Source organism: Sinocyclocheilus anshuiensis, unplaced genomic scaffold (genome assembly GCF_001515605.1).
Source record: "Sinocyclocheilus anshuiensis isolate Anshui unplaced genomic scaffold, SAMN03320099.WGS_v1.1 scaffold967, whole genome shotgun sequence".
Taxonomy (NCBI): Eukaryota; Metazoa; Chordata; class Actinopteri; order Cypriniformes; family Cyprinidae; genus Sinocyclocheilus; species Sinocyclocheilus anshuiensis.
The window spans coordinates 185,160-193,056 of NW_015542427.1; the positions used below are offsets into that span (position 1 = coordinate 185,160).

The 7,897-nt window shown below is 35.6% G+C and overlaps 1 pseudogene; it reads left to right on the top strand.

The window, feature by feature from the left end:
* Window positions 1-644: 644 nt before the first annotated feature.
* Window positions 645-4,846, top strand: LOC107693541 (baculoviral IAP repeat-containing protein 7-A-like; annotated as a pseudogene).
* Window positions 4,847-7,897: the final 3,051 nt, after the last annotated feature.

The following is a 7,897-nucleotide window of genomic DNA, read 5'->3' on the forward strand; positions in this document are numbered from 1 at the left end:
CAATATCAAGCAGCAAAACGTTTTGTACAGCTAAAAATAGCTGGACTCGGATGAGACCGGAAGCCAGACACATTATTTACAAATGTCCGCGCCAGCACTTATGGGAAAAAATGTGGATAGTTAAAAAAAATGAACTGGACACAATTTTTGTAACGTAACTACCGACAGAGTAGCCTATGCATAATTGAAGATTTACTTGTAAATATTACTTGAAAATATTTACAAGCTTTGTAAATATTGAGATGTATTTCTGTAGCTAATTTTAAACTAACTTTGGCAGCCTCAAGATATGCGGAAATGAGGGCCAAAAATAAAAATAAAAAAGCCAGTGGATGGGTTTGTCTTATATTTATATCAAAAGATCCTATGATGAAAACGAGCTTCCATACTATCCACTGTAATTACGACTATCCACTATGAATTCCACTATCTTAACAGTTGGGGGATCAAACTGGGATCAATACACAAAACGACATGCAGATGATTTAAAGAGAATTTCAGCACACAGGAAGGTTTTATTCCACAATAGCTAAGTACAATACAAAGTAATCAGAGAATACTAAAGAGACATTTAGTACATTAAAATCCAAACTGATGTTGTTTTAGTGCTTTTAGTGCACGTATGGCCATTATTAATATTGTCTATGTGCTTCCAAAGATGTGAATATTTGCTTCAATCCAGAGGACAGGAATATGTGAGCAACGTCCAGCAGTCTTACTTCAACATGAATGAGAGAGTGGTAAGCAATAATGATGCGCCTAACACTCAGTTTACGGTCAATTTAACAACTAAGGTAGATTGCTATAAATTTTAAATGTTTTTCTTTGTTTTAAAGGGTGGATCTCTGTCATCAGCTGCAGGAAACATTAGATCAGGTAAGTCAATCCAAAATAACTTTTTTTAAAGGCACAGTGCAGTGGTTTTCAAATGTTGAAATAAGGACCATGGACTCCAAATATGATGATCCCCCTGCAAGGGGCTCCTCACTGAAATATAAAGACAGTTTTACATTTTCTTTTAAAGAGCCATTAATACTGTGTACAAAAGCATAAAATAGATAATTCAAATATATTTTCAATTAATTTCAGATTTATTTGTGTAGCTTATAGATTAAAAGTAGCTTTAATCAAAATAGAGCCATACAACCAGTAATAAAGAAAAATAATTATTTTAAATTATTTTTCACAAAACTATATACAGATTTGTTTCTTACTTAGTAAAATTATTTTATCTCAAATTTTCCAGGGACCCCTTAGCACCCCCCTGTGGCCCCTGGGGGCATCCACAGGCCCCTATTTGAAAACTCCTGACTTTACGTATTTCCTGCAATTCTTATGTCCTGTAAAATGTTCAATTTCTGTGGGTAGTGCTTGTGTTATATGAATAAACAGACTCTTATGTGTGCTTATTACACGGCTCTCTAGAATACTTGATTCTGATTGGTCACTCACAGTGTTCAGCACTCAGATATTTCTGAGTAATAACCATTGTCCATGACAACACAATATAACTGACTGATTGTCCTGGAAATCAATAATTCCTTCATAGCTGTACTTGTATTCTATCTCTAAAACAATAAAATAAACCCAAATCAGTATTTACTGTATTTATTTTAGGGCAAGAAGCCGTTTAATAAGCAGGAAATATCAGGTTGCATTTTATGCTGCCATGCATTTTATATTCCTCGAGAGTTGTTATTATTGTTCCAGCTCACACAACTTATTTTTCACCCAAGCAAAGGACCTTCTCTTCTTCTCTGTCCTCACCAACTAACAATGACGATGATCAGTGTTACTCTAACTTTCAGTCTTTTGAGATAACATTTTGCAGTTTTAAATGAATGTATGCTGCTTAACAAACATACCTCTTTGCATAAATCACTGAATAAATTACTCGCAGCAATATCTTGCTTTGCATAACAGATCATACACACAAGCTATATTTATATCTACTTGTGAGGCCCTAGAAAAAAACATTGTTGTAATAAAGCACTTTTAAAGGAATAGTTCACCTAAAAATGAAAATTTGCTGAAAAATTTCTCACCCTCAAACCATCCAATATGTAGATGAGTTTGTTTCTTCATCAGAACAGATTTGGAGAGCTGTAGCATTCCATCACTTGTTCACCGATGGATCCTCTGCAGTGAATGGGTGCCGTCAGAATCCAAAACGCTGATAAAAGCATCACAATAATCCAGAAGTAATCCACACCACTCCAGTCCATCAATTAATGTCTTGAGAAGTGAAAATCTGTGTGTTTGTAACAAACCATTCCATCACTAAAATGCTTTTAACTTCAAACCGTTGTTTCTGGCAAAACAAAAAGCATCCATGATATTGTTTTCTGCAGTGAAAAAGCTGTTTGGACTCTCATTCTGACGGCACCCATTCACTGCAGACGATCCATTGGTGAGCAAGTGATGTAATGCTACATTTCTCCAAATCTGTTCCCATGAAGAAACAAACTCATCTATATCGTGGATGGCCTGAGAGTGAATGAATTTTCAGCAAATTTTTATTTTTGTGTGAACTCTTCCTTTAAAGACACCTTTGGCATTTTTAGATTTTAATTAAAACCCGCTTGGCCCCTTTATGAACCTTTTTACTAGCAATAACTTTCTCACTAAGAATATTTTTATAAATGTGGCCCTCACAAGTGAAGCGCACAGTCCCCCTTACGCATGCACTCATGTTCCTGTGTGCTGTCCAGCTGGCAGAGGTGCTGGGTGGGCAGAACTCAGTGGCGGCAGCCATGTTGTCCCCTGTGGTGCAGGTGGTGCTGCAGATGGGTTTCCAGCACTCGCTAGTGGAGAGTCTGGTGCAGTCACGCTACCTGCTCACCGGCTCACACTACACCTCAGTCTCTGACCTGGTAACCGACGTCCTACAGGCCGAGGAGGAGGAAAGGCAGACGGGATACGGACCAGACCAGGTGTGGAGCGCCCTCTGTTTCCAAACCCTCTATCAATATAGAACAAATCTAAATTACGTAACCTAAAGTTTACATAATTTAAATGATGCTATTGACCATTGAATTTAATGTGGATGATAATGAGGCTGTGAAGGATAGACTTACAGTCTTTACAATGGCACGCACTGTATAAAGGTCCCAGATCACATACTTTTCACAACTCACAACTTTCAAAACTGTTTTATAGAGTTTAAGTCTACTGAAAGTTTTTCTTTTTCATCAGCTGAACAATCAAATACACAGTACTTCATTCAGTCCCTCACAGCCTCGTTTTCATTCTTGTCAAATATTAAATATGGCGCTACCCTGACTATGATCTATAGAAGGAGATTTAAAGAAACAGTTAACTCTAAAATTAAAATTCAGTCATTATTTACTCTCCCTGGTGTTGTTATACTGTCACATACCCTTCTTTTTTTGGACCACACAAGGTTGTGCTTGTCCATATAATTGCAATGAACATCGACTTAGCTAACAGGGAATGCTCTCAGAACGTTCTGGCAAGGTTCTCTCCAGTAATGTTAATAGAACGTTCGTTTAAAGTTATCTGGTCTTTAATAACGTTCTCAGAATGTTAGTTAAAAACATTATTTATACATTGTTAATTTGTTGACATTTTTTTAAGTTGGATGTTCATCTAACATTATTACTATTTGCTTTAGACCACTCAGAGAACATTTAAAAGTAAAATTCCCTTAATGTTATCTCTAACGTTGGTTGGAAAAAAAAAGTTTTTTAAAACATAAAAAAACTGGACATTTTGAATGTTTAGAGAACATTCAAAAATAACTCTCATAACTTAATGGTAATGTTAGCAAAACGTTCTTCAAACATATTTGTTCGCTGGGGACCACCTTCTAGCTTTAAAAAAGGATGCAAAGGTACAGTATCATCAAAATACTCCATGCAACTTGTGCTGTATATTTCAAGTGTTCTGAAGGCATGAAATAGGGTTTGGATGAAAAACAGAATTGAAGTTATTATTTAGCAAAAATCCTGACCATGGCAGTTTTATTTTTCATTCTATTTTTTTGTGTTCCAGGATTTGCATCAACAGTTTTTGCATTCCACTGCACTAATTTTAATGTTTTTTTTCTCCATATTCCATATAAACAAGCACTAGATGAATGTGTTTGACAATTTTGTTGCTCTGAACTCACCGATTTTTCTTGCACATGAGCGACATGTTTTTAAGTAGCAATGAACAACATCAAATTAAAATAAGTTTTAAATACACTTGAGACCCTGCATTCTTTTCCATCCTTCTGGGCCTCATTTGTTGACATGTTTTGTGTAAATAATGACAGACTTTTAATTTTGTGTGAACTAGTTCTTTAATGCCACCTATAGTTTGATAGCCAAGTGTTGTTAATCGCAATAAAAAATATGATCAAATGTTTGATAATGTGCCATTCCCTCCTCTAACGTGTGGATGGTTTGTTCCCTCAGAGACTGTGGAGAGGCAGAGAACGCCGAGAACGCAGGTCTCAGACAGGGAGAAAGGTCCATATTAACATGCTGTCATTGCACTTATAATGTGTGTGTTTGGGTATATCTTAATCTTCTCTCCATCTAGAAGCTTCTGGGATGAAACAGATCACACTATCAATCATTTCAACTGACCCAGACTGATCTGAAACGTCCTAACTTGTGTATTTGTGTGTTTTTCAGTGCGATCAGACCTGAGTCCAGAGGATCAGTTGTGACAGCTTCAGGAAAAGAGGACCTGTAAGGTCTGCATGGACAAACTCATCTCCATGGTCTTCATCCCCTGTGGTCACCTGGTCGTCTGCATGGACTGCGCAGCCAGTCTGCGCCACTGCCCCATATGCAGGGCAGTCATCCGGGGGAGTGTGCGAGCATTCATGTCCTGAAGCACATACACAGCAACATACTATTGCACAACCATGTCATTAGCAAGAACTGTACTGCATTTAGGATATATAGTGCTAAAAATACTCTACAAATGTTATAAATAGCTTTCAAATCAGCATCAGTGCTCTGACACAAACTCATATGTGACCATGGACCACAAAACCAGTCATAAGGGTAAATTTGTTGAAATTGAGATTTATAGATCATCTGAAAGCTGGATAAATAAGCTTTCCATTGATGTATTTGATGGTTGATGGTTTGTTAGGATAGGACAATATTTAGTCGAGATACAACTATTTGAAAATCTGGAATCTGACGGTGCAAAAAAATCGAAATACTGAGAAAATCGCCTTTAAAGTTGTCCAAATGAAGTTCTTAGCAATGCATATTTACTTTGATTTTTGACTCGATTTATGGCATAAAAGAAAAATCGATCATTTTGACGCATACAATATTTTTTTGGCTATTGCTACAAATATACCGCAGTGACTTAAGACTGGTTTTGTGCTCCAGGGTCACATATTCCTTGATATTTGGCTATACATTAAAGCTATAAAAGCCCACTTCGCATCTAAAGTCTAGTTTAATACATTTTAAATAGAAATATACACTGAACAAAATTAAAAAACGCAACACTTTTGTTTTTGCCCCCATTTTTCATGAGCTGAACTCAAAGATCTAAGACTTTTTCTATGTACACAAAAGGCCTATTTCTCTCAAATATTGTTCACAAATCTGTCTAAATCTGTGTTAGTGAGCACTTCTCCTTTGCCGACAAAAGTGTTGCGTTTATAATTTTGTTCAGTGTATGTATATGTACACACACACACACACACACACAAGTTTATAGAGCTATATAATCTTATATATCATTATTTATATATCAGCTTATATATCAGTTTTAGTGAGATTGAAATATTAATATTAATTTCAGAATGTCATAGTAATTTGTTTTTTCCCCATAATTTAATGACAGCAGCACTTCCATCTGTACAAACATTTTCATTAGTGATCTAAAAAAATCTAAAATAAATACATACATACATAATCGTAAAAACACTGTTAATTTCCAGGTTTAAATGAGATTTTAAATCCCAGATTTTTTATGTGGACTTTTGGACCTCACGGTACTTTAAAATGTTTTGCATGCTTGTAAGTTCTGGACAAAACCAAAGTTGATTTTGTGTCATGCCAAGTCAACAGCTTTTTGTGAATTTTAAATCTTAAAAACATATAAAATGAATTTTCAGATGGCAGTTTATAAGAGATCATATTGTATAATAATATTTTATTATTACTGTATTAACACATTGCACTTCTATTTTCATTAATAAAACAATTTGCATTGCACATCTTTGTCAAAGCTCTGCTTCTGTTACATATTAACCCTCATATTGAGTTCCAGTCGTTTTGACCTGTAGAGAATTTTCTTTTTTGAAAATGATGTTTTCGCATTGGACTAAAACCTACTGACTTTACTTGCAGAGGGTATATAACAAGGCTGGATAATTGTTGTACTTTGTACAATATTTTTACTGAATATTGCCGAAATTATCCCCATTTTTTTCCCCCCTCAAAAACTGAAGTGCATAAGCTCAGATCAATGAGGCCTACGAGCAATCAGTTTCAAAAAAGAAATGCAAAACCTGTGGTAATTGATTTTACAAAAAAGACTGAATCCAAGATTTAGTGATGATATAGCATAACGAGACATTTTTAAAAGGCCACTCATTTCTGACTGGTAACACCAAAATAGGCACAGGACAGGTTTTAACCTCTTCTATCTGCAGAGGAGGCTTGTAGGATGTGTGTCTATTTTGTCATGTTTTTGGGCCAAAGACAGAAGCACCAATCCAAACACAAACAAGATGTGTAATCAGTACATGAAAAGCATATTTTTATTAACAAACATCTATTTACACTCTGGTCAGCAAACACGTGTTGATGGACAGGCAGTCAATGAAGAACTATGGAGAAGAGACCAAACACAGAAAAGAGATACAAAAAGTGCTTACAAAAAACACCTGTAAAAAGAGACCTAAAGATGAGGGGAGAGGTGTGATATAAATCTATATCATTCTTTTTCTCCTTTTAACATTTATGCAGCAGACTATCATTGCTGTCCTATATTGAATATTCTAAATGCTACAATTACAAATGTACACGAGTATTTTCAGAGAGTGGTAGAAAATGCAGTTTTCCTGGTCCATAGAGTTGAGTTGTCTTGTACAGAAAGACATTGAACACTAGGGGGCATGATAGATTGATGAGGACCTAACAGAACATTGTACAAGATAACTGTAAGCTAACGTTATTAAGCTGAAAATGTTCGTTTTTGCCATTTAGTTAACAGACTAATTGATAAAACTTCCCCCGAACCCTTACAATCTTTAAAGGAGTAGTTCAACTAAAAATGAAAATTATCATTATCATATTTTATTTTCACTCACCATCATATCATTATAAAACTGCTGATTTACATATGTGGAACACAAAAGATGACGTTCTGCAGAATGTTCATGCTGCTCTTTTCCATACAACAAAAGCACAAAGCTATTGTATGACTTCTGACGACTTGGAACATACTGTATGGCACAAGTCATACACACTCATAAAAAATAAAGGTGCCAAAAGGGTTTTTTCCCCGAATAACCTTGCAGAGAACCATTTTTTTAAGGAAAGAACAATATGAAGAATTGTTGTAATTTTGTGGAATGAAGTTTTTCCATGGATGTTAAACTTTCTTCATGGAACCACAGATGCCAATAAAGGTCCTGTATTTTTAAGACTGGCCACTTTTAAAGTGCTTTGTTTGACCTTTTTAATTGTATGCAAAAGCGCAACATGAGCATTCTTCAAAAGTTCTGCTTTTGCATTCCAAGGGAAAAATAAAGGTATATAGGCAAGAGCAAGGGTGAGCTATTCCTTTAAGACCTCATTATGCCCTGTTGCTTTACCATCAGGCCACTAGGACCAAAAAATGCTGCCAATACAGTACACAAGGCTTATGATATGAAACATCTGGGATTACAAATATGAAAGCTAAGACT